The sequence below is a fragment of the Ambystoma mexicanum genome, chromosome 4q (genome assembly GCF_040938575.1).
Source record: "Ambystoma mexicanum isolate Mex_15411 chromosome 4q, UKY_AmexF1_1, whole genome shotgun sequence".
In the NCBI taxonomy this organism is placed as follows: domain Eukaryota; kingdom Metazoa; phylum Chordata; class Amphibia; order Caudata; family Ambystomatidae; genus Ambystoma; species Ambystoma mexicanum.
In genome coordinates this window covers 122,735,204-122,748,490 of record NC_090928.1, presented here as the reverse complement: position 1 = coordinate 122,748,490, position 13,287 = coordinate 122,735,204, and the positions used below count along the sequence as shown (strand labels likewise).

Below are 13,287 nucleotides of genomic sequence, written 5' to 3'. Positions count from 1 at the left end.
CACAGGAAGCTGCCTGACCTATCTGGGCGGAAAGTAAATATACACACTCAATTGACATTGTAATTGACATTGTAAATTTAGGACACACTGCTATCTCTCCTAATCTCTCTTGACCTAAATCTTCCGTTTTACTCACTTCTAGCTATTTTCTGATTGGGCTCTGAACGCTAAGCTCACCGTTGTGCCCGCCCACCTAAAGCCCAAAAGTAGTGTGTGTAGCGCACCCGCGCGCGCATGCGGAAACACTCGAAAGCACGCTGTTTGCTGTTCACGGTTCGTGCTTCGTGTTGCGGGTGTTCGGGTGCTGTTTACCACCAATCTGTCTTGTGTGCGCAGGGGGAACTGACCTGTTGATTATGTGCTTTGGATACGAGGGCAACATAAGATAAAGCAAGTACCATAAATACGTTTCTTTAACAGGTATTTAAATCTTTGGTGCAATCCAAATACACCTCATAACCGCTGAAGTTGGGTGTTGTATATATCAATACCTTAGTCTTTTGGCGGTAGTATTGAGTGATCTTAACTAATCACAACATGGGTAAAGTAAAATTAGCCGCCCTACGTAAAGACCATAGGGTGGCCTTCTTTACTGCAGTAAGTACCCGCAGGGCTAGCCTGGCTCGTGCGGCGGCGCTCCCTTTGCCTACACCGTGTGCAGATGAAAGGAATTGTTACAATGTGCGCAGGATTGTTCAGTTGAAATTAGGAATCTGGAGGTAGTCATGGACTCTTCCCAACCAATGTTTGGTGACTATGAGATAGAAGGCGTACACAATGATCCACATCAGGGGGATAAGGTTACTGGAAATGACGCTCTTGACTCTGACACTCCGGCTATCTTTATTACTGACGACAATATGTCTGATCCTATATACGATATACTCTCGGAGGGCATAAATGATTTTCCACCAGCTGATGACATGACGACGATGGTAGGTATTTTCAACCAAGCTATTCTGGTTGAAGGTATAAAACATAATGACTTGTTGACTTCTATGGTAACCGCTATTGACAACTTTCCCAAAGTCCTACCGAGTTTACTCTTACCTATTGTTAAATGTATAGAGACTTTGCCTATAGGATTAGCTGACATGTTAGTCCCCATAGTGAAGGAAACAATGGTAATATGGAATGCTGATCTGAAATCTATACGCCACACAAATGGGGTAGAAATTGGGAATGGTCAGCCTGATGTACCCTCTCCGCTTAAAAATAAAACATCTAGAAATAACATGGTGGCCCCTAAATTTTCGTAAATTGTGGCCAACTCTGCAAAAAAGGACACTGTCACGCCCAAAAATATTCCTAAGGGCAATGACTTAACTGAAGGTCCTATTAGGGATACTATGCCTTCTAGAGCAGAAAGAAAACAAGCGAAAAAAACAATAACAAAGTAAAAAAAACAGAACAAAGAAATAAATCATCTAGAAAATTTGAGAGACCTTGATATGAAACACATGATTGATGAGGATGCTTCGGATGCAGTTGTCTGTGTGATATCGAATTGCGGAACCACACAGACGAACGCAGCTGCAACTGCGAAAACATCCGCTGATCAGGCAACTCAGAGTGAATATGAAGAAGTGGTGTAGGGAATGTATGAGGTTATGAAGAAAAAAAAAGAGCTTCCTTTACGGATAACGCGAGTAGACTGGAAAATGGTTTGAATGACATTTTTAAAATCTTTAAAGGTCCAATAAGTACGTCGAATAAGGAAGCTGACTGCCTAAGTACAAAGGAGCCTATTAGATCTGGTAAAAACATGAGTGGTATAGAACAGGTTAAGAACAATCATACACTCTTGGCCTCTGGGGAGGTAGTGAAGCGACGAATAAGACCAATTGTACAATCAGTAAACAAAGGATTATACCATAAAGACACTACGAATATCAATATACTACCTTTTACAAATACAACAATGGTAGACTCTTGTAGTAAACAGGATGAGAGATCAGTCCTGCAAGGTGTAGATGCAGCACTTAACCCTCACCTTGCGCCCACAGATATTGAGACAAATGTAGAGGAAATACTCAGAAATGTCCAGGATTTGATGAATGAAAATAAAAGATTGAAAGAACAAGATAGAGTAACGGAACACACGAATAAGAGTTTGTGTACAAAGGAGAAGGAAACTGCACTTCCTACTGAGATGCAGAATGCAGGGCGTACACAATATGATACCACAGTGATCACAGATACTAGCATAAGTCGGAAGGCCAATGAACATGATCAAATTGGTGAACTCTTAAAAAATGTGAATAACATTGTAGAAGAAAATAAGAGGCTTAGAAATAAGGATACTCTGTTGAACTGTCAAAAAAAAGATGAGGGTTTATCAGAAGAAGAGAGGAATGAACAGGACTATCGTTCGTATGTAAGGGGGATGGTAGGTGGCATAATGATAAAGCATCTAACGATATTAAATATCTGCAGGAGCTCAGATCTGTGGCACTTCCACATATGCCGAGTCTGATTTTATGCTCCTTATTTAAAGATGATAGAATGCAATCGCTAAATAGACCCTACATTCTCTCGTTATTTGCGGAGATATCTGAACTCAAACTTATCACCTCTGCAGATATTCATATGGTCTATTTTATCGATAAGGGAAGATGGGATTTTGTCAGATTGGTGATTCCATCCCCCTTGGTTCGGTCAATGATACTGAAGGAGGCAGAAGCTCTTCATCGTATGGGTTTTGACATCTTCCCATTTAAGGACCAGTCTATTCCAACACAAATCCCTGACAGAGTTGGGATAACAAAGCAAGAAAGTGAGGAACGAAGTTTTTACCATACCAATCAAAAAACTGATGATGTATCAGATAAACAGGATTGGAGATGGTTGGCTCTTTCTTTGCGAGACGCAATTTCCAATCTAAAGGAATTGGGTAAACCTGCATATTTACTAATCATGCTTTGAAATTGCTATGCTGGAATTCTCGTGGCAATTTCAACCTTTTTAACAACGAATCTCTCATGTTAGATTTACATGGCTTTGATCTAATTTTGTTACAAGAAACCTGGCTGACCTCTCATGTGGGCTGGGAAGATTTCATAGTGGAGGACTTATGTGCCACAAAAGGTGCGAGAGGCAGACCTAAGGGGGGGGCATACTCACGGCCTCAAAGGAGTCCCCAGGTCTGCAAAAAATAAACACTTGGAAACAAGGTCAATCGTTTCTCTTAACTGATTATTCGGTGGGAGATGGTTTGACTCTCTTCTCACTGCTGATAATTAACGTGTATTTGAACGCGAATGTCTTATCCGATCAACAGCTGGAAATCAACTTAATTGATTTAGGTAAACAAATAGATCAGTGGTCTACCAACAACACTTGTGGTCAAATAATAATAGCAGGCGACCTAAACGCAGACTGTGATGTGGACAGTTTGATGGGAGAATCCTTGCACCTCAAGATGACAACCTGCGTAATTGGTAGCCAGAAACTCAGAGGATTCCTATGGCAAAAATACACCGAATTGTGGGGATTAAAGCGTATTTCTAATGACCACTGTACATGGAATGCAAGAGGCTGTAAGTCCTCTTTTTTTCTAATTGCTAAATTGAGTTTTTCATTGTTAAGTTTTGAAGTGAAGCAAGTCTCGACAAGTGACCACTGTATGCTTGTGATGGAGTTTGAACTTTTAATCTGCGAAAGGGCCAAACAATGCTATAAGGAGGATCTTTTGCTTAACACCGCAAATAATAGGATTAAATGGTCCTTTAATTCCACACACAAATTTACCTCTATGCTCATCGCTGAATACGATAAAAAAAATTTGGAACAACGTTTGCATATGTTCTCGGTAAAAGAATTCGACGGAACCATTAGATCTAAAATTAAGGATTTTTTTTAACATAAGCCTCGCAGATCTGTCCAGACAAATCAACACAAACATGCAATGGACATAGATGTTCACGAAAGAAAAAGAGAACTCAATAGGGAGCTCCGCAGACTGCGTAAACTGAATATAGCCGGTTCGGGTCATTGGGTTTCTATCAAACGAGTAAAGCAATCATACAAAAACTGGCTGAGGAGCCTTAGATGCATCATTGCTCAACGGGATGGTGAACGGATGTTAGGAGCAATGAGAGGGGTGACCTCGCACAACTTCTGGCAACTAATGAATAATGTGGACACGACTCAAGTCAAAATAATGATAAATCCAATCCCTGAAGCCATCTGGGCAGGACATTTTTCTAAGTTGTATAAGACCAATGACCAATGCTATTCACCTCATAGAGTGAGTCCTTCACCTTGGACATTGAGATGTGAGGTAGGTATAATAAAGAGTCTTATAATAAAATCTAAAAATACAGGAGCCCCTGGGTTAAACAATCTCAGTAATAAGGTGCTAAAAGCTGACCCTCTCTTATGGGCAAGAATCTTATGTATACTTTTCAAAGACGTGTGTACACTAAAAACCATTCCGCAATCTTGGAGGGTGTCTGTTGTCATCCCGGTGTTTAAAAAGGGTTCTCGATTGGAGCATAGTAACTACAGATCCATAGCTATCGTGGATTCAGACTCTAAAATATTTGCATCCTTGGTATTGATTGATGTTCGGAGGTGGATGGATGATAATCATATACTTAGCATGAACCAAGTGGGTTTTAAGAAAAACTGCGGTACGGATTGTGGTGGGTTAGTCTTGCAATGTATCCAAAGCAAAGCTTGGACTAAGGGGAAGAGTCAAACTTTTGTGGCATCAATGGACCTTAGCAAGGCATTTGACCTTGTTGACAGGCCAATGCTATGGCATAAACTAAAATCTCTAAAAATGCCAATGCATCTATTGAATATTATCGAACTCTACACAGATACTAGGCTAGTTGTAAGAATGAACACGGTCGGGGACCTCTCTTCCCAAATCTTAATCAACAATGGCTTAAAACAAGGATGCATGCTGGCACCAACGATTTTTAACCTATATATCAGTGGAGCTCAATTTGCCTTTATGAATATGGGTCTGGTTTCACCCAAACTGAATGGAAGAGGAATTTCGTGGTTGGCTTATGCCGATGATTTTCTCCTCTTGGACAATACCAAAGTGGGTTTACAGCGCCTAATTAAGACTTTTGAATTGTTTATAACTAATCTATACCTAAAAATTAATCCCTCCAAAACGATTATAATTCGAATGGGACGGGCCAATAAGAAGCAGAACTCTCTCTCATGGTTCTGTGAAGGCAAACAAATTAAGCCCCAAAAAGCATTCAAATATCTAGGTTATTGCTTCATGGGCACTGAATCGGTCACACTGTTTAAAAACCAACTTAAATCAAAAGCAGAAGTGGCTTTAAAACAGATGCGAATGCTGGAAAGAAAATATGGAGGTTTTACGATGAAACCAATGATAGAATTTTATCTAAGTAAAGTGGTCCCGCGGATCATTTATGGCCTAGAAATCTTTTCAGCTGATATTGATGATTTTCTGAAAACATTGGAAGGTATTGTTTGGAGGGGGCTTTTGTTCTTTTTACCAAATTGTATCCCCATCGAAGTATTGAGATACGAATTGGGTTTACAATCCCTCCACTCATTAGTCACAACTAAAAGGCTTATGTTATGGAGAAAATGACAATTATTGGGAGTCACCAACTTTTATGCGGAAGCAGGGGCTGATGTGTCTTGCCCCTTTATGGTTGCTCTAAACAATGAAATTGAGCTGATCCTAGAAGAAATTGGTATTGCTAAATGTACTGTTATGAATAAACCCATCAAATGTAAACAGGTTATAAGGGGCATGGAATGGTCTCTGACAAAGAGTAAAGTGTCAGCGTCCAAATTGTACAATCAAGTCCATTCTTTTTGGAAACTTTTTCCGGTTATGGAATTCTACTTGACAAAATACCCATCTAGGAGTTTTAGAAACTCCTATATGAGATTTAGACTTAATGTCATGCATACCAATTGTATTTTAAATATAAGAAATCCCTTGGAGAGAAAGAAATGGTGTCGTTTCTGTAAGGTGTGTGAAACAGACGAGACTCTAGACCATATTATGCTGAGATGTCCTGATTTGGTCAAACAAAGAACTGAATATTTTGCAGATTTATTTGACAATAGTTTTAGCAATGATCCTAATTATATATGGTATAGAATTAGAAATGGATATTCATTGACGTTGTTTATTCGTGTAATTTCCTTTTTAAAAACAGTATGTGATTTAAGTTAGACATTCTTTGTTTTTGGATATCTGTTTCATTGTCTATATGCTGTGATTGTGTGAAATTTTAATGGTTCATTTTTCTTTTTGTGTTTTAATCTTTCCATTTTGTGTATATTTTGTAAAGGTTTATGACAAACCATGAACAAATAAACAAATTAAAAAAAAAACTATGGGAGTTGTGTCACAAATGCAGAAACCCCAGATCACAAAGGTATTTTTTATTAGGCATGCACCAGGGTAAATCGCGACCTCCATCCTGTGATGGAAGCTCACATAGGGTGTCCCTGTATTTTCCCAGTGTAGGTGAGGACCACAATCTTACCTAATAAAGGAGAGGCCTAAAGGTAATTGTGTCACTTATTAGGCTTTGGTCAACCTCAAGCCGTAAAATGGTATTAGCCATACTAAGCGGAAGGTAATGCACCTATTTTAGAAATGTGTTTTCCGTTTTTCTGTTGTATCAAGTTTTGTACACCTGACAAAACTCCAAAGCTCTGAACTATATATTGATGCCACTTTGGCTTTCATGTTATTAATAGTCGGCGCTGGTGTGATTGCCCCATTAACATTTGAATTGTAGAATTTGAGAATTACATCGCGATTCCTTTCAAGGGTAAGGTTTGCTTTCGAAACCTGCTTAGATCATTTAGTGTTTCCTGTCAAGCAAACGCCTAAGTATTAATAATTATAAATCTGTTAAATATTGCTGCCACCTAGTGTCAAATCCAGGCAAGGTGTTTTATTTTTTTATTTTTTATGAGGTGGGTGGAATACACTAGACTCACTCTTCTCCATATTAATAGTTAGACCACTGCATTGACATTACTTGTCAAAGGTATTAAGTTGTTTTTGATGCCGGCTGGAGTTAAGGATACTAGAGCTAAATCATCCGCGAAATGTAGAAGCAGCATCTTATCTCCTCCCAATTTTGGGGCATCGGTTTCCAAGGCTGTAATACAGTCGATCAATCTATTAATATAAATGCAAAACAAAGTCTGTGCTAAAACACAACCGGACCTGACACCTGTTTCAATATCAAAATGAGCAATGATATCCCTCAAACAACTCAATCTGACAGCAGCTGTAATAGAATATAGAATTTGAATTGCCCCAAGAATGTCAAATGGAACGCCTGCCCTACTATGTGCTTCGCAGAGTTGACTATGGGTACACCATGAAATGCTGTCTTGAGGTTTATAAAAGCCATGTACAAATAAACCTTTCTTAATACCATGCACTTTTCGTCCAACACAAACAGCCTGGACACCTGATTGATTGTACTCCTACCAGATTGGAATCCTGGCTGTTGATGACTCAAGGCCTGCTCCTCCGAGATCCAATGGGACAACCGGTACAACACTGCCCTCTCATATATTCTTTGCATATATTTTACCAACCGCATGAAGCAGAGAAATAGGCTGGTAATAAGAGGAGTCTTGTATGCCACCCTTTTTGTAAAGTGGTATAATTTCCTCAATGGTCCAAGATGATGGTATCATGGACTCGGCAACCACAGCATTAAAGAGGCGGAGAAAAACCAGTGCCCAGACCTCAACATCTGCCGTAAAAAGGTCTATAGTTGTTTTGTCAGGCCCTTTCGCCTTCCCAGCTTTTTGGCAGGAAATAGGCTACTTCTCTCGCTCAGGGTAAAACCTAGTGGTGCAGCCTGTTTGCTCACATTGATAATATTAGGCAAAATACCTCCTGATATAAATTTGAGAAATGTCCATACCAATCGCCTTCCATAATATTCCCCTGGATGTTACTGCTAGCTCCGTTGCCTAAGGTGGCAAGTTTACAAAAGGTTCCACTATCTTTGCTTTCAGCTGCTTCCTTCAGTTCCTGCCATTTCTTAGCTTCAAATTCTCTTGTTTTAATAATAACAGGTTTATGTGTAGTCTTGATTCTGTTGGAAAACAAAGCCTGCTCATCATATTGTTCATATGTGCTCCTCATCCCATAAGGGAAGCGTCCGTGACTACAGTTCTCTCCGGCCAGGGTTGCCAAAAGTTTTCCCTGATCATCACATTTTCCCTGATCATCAAATTTTCCCTGCAGGTCTACCATAGGAGATCCTGTTCTACCGTTTTCTGAACAAGGTCAATTTTTCTGCCTGATAACTGTGAACATTGGGATCCGAGGGCCCACTGGCGAGACCTCATCCTTAGTCGGGCCTCCAGCACCAGGCAAATTCAGGATGCCATGAGGCCTAGCAACCTCAGAAAGTCGAGTGTCGGCAGATATTGGGCATTCTGAAATTTCATAACCATCTTCAAGATATGTTGAGCCCTCAACACAGGAGGAGAAGCCTTCTCCAAGGAAGAGTCCACAAACGCTCCAATAAATTGGAGCTTCTGAGAAGATGTTATCTGGGACTCCTTGAAGTTGAGGGAGAAGCCCAGTTTGTGAAGGAAGCGGCAGATGCTGCTGAGATGTTCCAGGGTCTGTCCCAGAGAATGCGCTATGATCAGCCAGTCATCCAGGTAGGGGAAGATGTGAATCCCTCCCCTCCTTAGAATCGCTTCCACCACCACCATCAACTTGTTGAAGACCCGGGGGGGGGTAAGCCCAAAAGGAAGCAATCGAAATTGACAGCGAGTGCTGCCAATGGTGAATATCAGATACTTTCTGTGCTTGGGATGTATAGGCACATGAAAATAAGCATCCTAAAGACCGAATGATACCATGCTGTCCTGGAACTGAAGGTCCTAGAGGATCTGCGGCAGAGTAACCATCTTGAATTTGTCTTTCCAGAGGAACTTGTTCAAGTACCTCAGGTACAAGATGGGTCGCAGTCCGCTGGGCCTCATCACTGGTTGGGTCGAGCAGTAAAAAAGCAGCAGTAGCGCTATTAACGTTCCGCCCAATACCAAGTTTTGGTGGACCTCGGAGCATTCACCTCCAGCTTTGAGCTGCAGGTGAAGGCGCCAACATTCTGCCCATTTTCGCCACAATTACCGTGGCGCAATTAGCGCTGCAGTAATTGTGCCGAAAAGCCCCCCTCGAGTCCTTTGGACTAAAAATAAATGGGGATTTACCGCGGATCCGCAACTTGGGATCCGGCGCTAATAGCAGGCGTCTGGGCAAATTGCATCTCACTGGGAATGACCCCCCTTTAGGGGACAAAGACATCCTTTTTTGTTGATTCAGGCAATGGTGGATCAAACAAAGATAAATAGAGTATCTCTTTAAGAAAAACTTGTATTTAACTAAGATGAATGGATCCAAGGAAGAGAGAGAGTACGGTCCACAGGGGAAGCACCCTGCCATAAGTAAACCTGGCAGAGGTAGAAATGGAGGAAGCCACAGAGCCCGCAGCAATTGGAAAGCTGTAGAAAGCCAGCGTGAGACGCCAGAGAACCAGCAACGAAGACATTGGGAAACTGTTGTAGAGAATGGGAGAGAAAACCTGTCCGACGTGGTGGCGTGGCCACAGTTCTACCGTGGTGGGCCAGATGTCCAATGAACAACGCCAAAACCATTATCGCAAGGAGCGCTGACCGCTTCCAATGTCTGTGGTATGCAACCTCTCGCTGAGACTCCGAGAATGAGTCGCGAGCGAACCTGTGGACAGAGGTCAGAAAGGGGAACTGATTTACCAAATTGAGTGCAGAGCCCCCCACATTTAGCCAGATGAAAAGGAAGAGCGGAAAGCTGCTGTGGCAACCAGATATAAGAAGTGGAATGTATGAAAGCCAGGAAGGTGACATTCCCATAATAAACCAGCATAAATGGAGATACAAAGCAATCACGAAGCAATCATAAAGATAGTAATGAAAATGGCTGATGTGGAAAAGAGAACCCTGGGAAAGTGGGAGAAGACCACCAGAACTCAAAGTTAAAGAGTGAGGAGAGCACTCCCTGATACAGTGTCTCATGTGTTGCAAATTAAGACTGTCAAGTGAACATAATAAGGAGAGAACAAAGCCAACATGAAGAACCCAGCAGAAGGCAACTACTAATACAAGTAAAAGTATACAAAATATAAGAAAGGTGGAATCTCAAGAAACTGAAAAGCATAAACTTAAAAGAAAGAGTGTGAGAGAATATATCAAGGGGAGACATTCTAAACAAACCAGAGAGAATAATTTTAAACCCATGAACAGTTGGGAGGAGCTACAAGAGCTCCTGAAGGAAATTCCAAGAGTCTCAAAGAAGAGTTGCATAATTAATATACTTTTAAATCGGAGACATTGGTATCTCGAGCATGAAAAGAAACCCAAGAAAAAGGTACAAGAAAGAAAGAAAGAAAGACATAAAGGGAACTGTCTGCAAGATGAAAGACATTCTTTTGGCCTACTTTAGGTATTCATATTAGTTGTAGGGTCAGATAGTTAGGTTGGGATGGAGGATATTACTTTCAGACTTCTAGACGACAAACTAACACCTTGAGTTTCTTCAGTCAGGCAGAGAAAACCCCATAGCAATAGGGATAGATGGGCCTTTTCTTTATCATTTCATTAAGAGTCAACATGTCCTAAATGTGTCAGAATCCTTCTTCCGACCCACCACATATGGTGTTAGCAGTGTGATGTTAACCAAATGATAGTAGATGGGGAACCATTCTGTTTGCCAAACTAAGGGCCTCATTACAAGGTGGGCAGTTTGCTGAAAATGTCAGCATTAATACCGTTACTGCTGCATTACCGCACCGACCAACTATGTGTTTGGGGTTAAGGTGGAGGAAAAACCTCCAGCAAGAAGCTGGCGGTAATTTCCCCACCTTACCGCCCAAAATCTGCCAATTCAGCGATATTACCACCAGCGGCAATACCACAGAAATCCCCTATGGAGTCCTATGGACTCCAAATTACCATGGGGTAATACCGCCGGACCAAGTGTTGGTAACAGTAATACAGTTTTGTGGTATCTCAGTGTATCTACCGGCGATGTAACACCAAGCTTGTAATGAGGCCTTAAGTCCCCGAGCCAAAGCCCCTACTGTAAGCCACTACAGAGTCCATAGTTTTCGGCTTGCAGAGTATGGAGGACATTTTGATTCCACCAAATGAGTCAGTTGATACCCATGGGACTCGCACTTTCTCCACCCCTGGGTACCTATATTAGGCTGGCCTCCAAATCAGGATTATCCTGGAGATATGGCTTGGATGTTATTGCGGGAGTCATAGATACTGACTTTAGCAGGGACATCAAAGTCGTACTACATAATCATGGCAATAATCCCTACACACTTAAAGAGGAGGAGAAAATGGCCCATGCGTTTCTGGAACAGACTTTCCCTGTTTCCCCAAGCGATAGACTGGTTAAGACAGACAGAGAGAAGCTCAAGGGGTTTTGGAGAAGCAGACATTCCTGTGGAAGAAGTTCACCTTAAGGAGGTAGAGGAGGCTGCCCCCTGTCCCGATCTAGCCTTTGCACAAAGACATTACCTGGCCATCACAGCAGCCTTTGGCAGGGTAACCACTGAAGAGACTGGGCGCAATCAGACTGGCCCGTTTTTCTTTCCAAAGAAGGGCTTGTTTTAGAAGGGAGATATTAAGAGAGATGGCCTTCCAGGAACAAAGTTAGTAGTCCCGCGGAGCCATCGCAGGAATGTATTGCAGCTGGCACATTCTCATCTCACGACTACTAACCAAAGGGTCGGAAAGATTCAGTCCGCTAATCCCTAGGTTCTACTGGTCCGAAGTTATCACTGATGTTATGCACTATGTTCTGGCTTGTGACATCTGCCAAAAAACTACAGCAACTCCGGTCCCATTGGCACCCCTGAAACCCTTACCGATTATAGAGGACCCCTTCTCTAGAATAGAAATGGACATAGTGGGCCCACTCAAAACATCAAAGCTGGGGAACAAATTAATTCTAGTAATTTTGGGTTATGCCACCTGATATCTGGAGGCGTTTACCCTTCGCAATAACACCAGCCATCAGATCCTAAAACATCTGTTACCTTTCTTTTCCAGTGGAGGGTTCCTGACAGTTACCCTTGCTGACAAGTGCACCACGTTTATGCCCCGTCTAATGCAAGAGATAAAGGAGTTACTACACATCAAAACCCTACGAACATCTGTCTATCATCCCCAGACAGACGGATTGGTAGAGAGATTCAGTCAGACGTTAAAAGGAATCTTGCACAAGTTGGTTGAAACCGATGGGATAAACTGGAACATCATGATACCCAGGGCTTTGTTCGCTATCAGAAAAAAACCCTTTGACATCCCAGGGATATTCCCCTTTTGGGTTACTCTTTTGGAGGGAACCCAGGGCGTTTTAGACATGCTAAAGGAAACATGGGAGCGGTCACGCTCTCCTGGGTCTCTGCAGGAGCAATGGATTCCTCTGGGCTCTTCCTCTCATTACCCCTGGGCTGGGAAGCTGACCTACCAAGAGAATGGGTGTTTAGAGAGTTTTTTGTGAAGAAGGTACTCCAACCCTCCCTCCGCCCTCCCTGTGTCCCAAGTGCACTGTATCCCCTTGATTTGCACGCTCTCCATCCTGCATCTGCAGGGGCGCAGTAGTCTGGGGGTCTAGGGCTAGTTTCTTCACTAGGTTCTGTTTTGAAGGGTGTCCTTCCGGTGAAAAACGCTCTTTGCAGTATTTGCCCAGTTACAGCACTGGGAATTGTTTGCAAGTTCTATTCACAAGCTTGATTTCTGGAGACCATAGAGCAGCAGCTGCAGGTAAGTTTAACTGCGAGCGGAAGGTAAGTTCAATGATGGCCAGTTACTTCACTGGCTATGCGTGCGTGTTGTGGAGCGAAAGGTGAGTTGTTGATTGTGAATACGCTGAGCGTTAAAGTTCTTCGTCTTTTCAGGTCTCAGAAACGGAGCAGCTAACTGGATGCGACCGCCGTGAGGAGTATTCCGCTCAGCTCGCACATGGAGGTAAGTTGGAAGGGATGCACCTTTGGTTGTGCGGGGGACAGAGGCATTAGTTGCATGCGCACGTTTACTGATTCTTTTCTTTTGTTATTGTTGTTTTGCATTTATATAGCGCCTTATATACCATTGGTATGGTCTGAAGGCGCTGGTAGGTTGAACGCCCTTGGGAACCGAAGTTCAGATCAGTAGAGAGAGTTAAAGGTGCGTGTGAGCACCGGGTATGTGTGCAGCTCGTGGGGGATCCATGTAACAGCTGCTTCTTAGCGG

The 13,287-nt window shown here is 42.3% G+C and overlaps 1 protein-coding gene across 2 annotated transcripts in view; it reads left to right on the top strand.

Moving 5' to 3' along the window:
• Nucleotides 1–13,287, top strand: part of LOC138467536 (zinc finger protein 583-like) — a 304,181-nt gene that overhangs the window by 244,834 nt on the left and 46,060 nt on the right. The window lies entirely within an intron of this gene.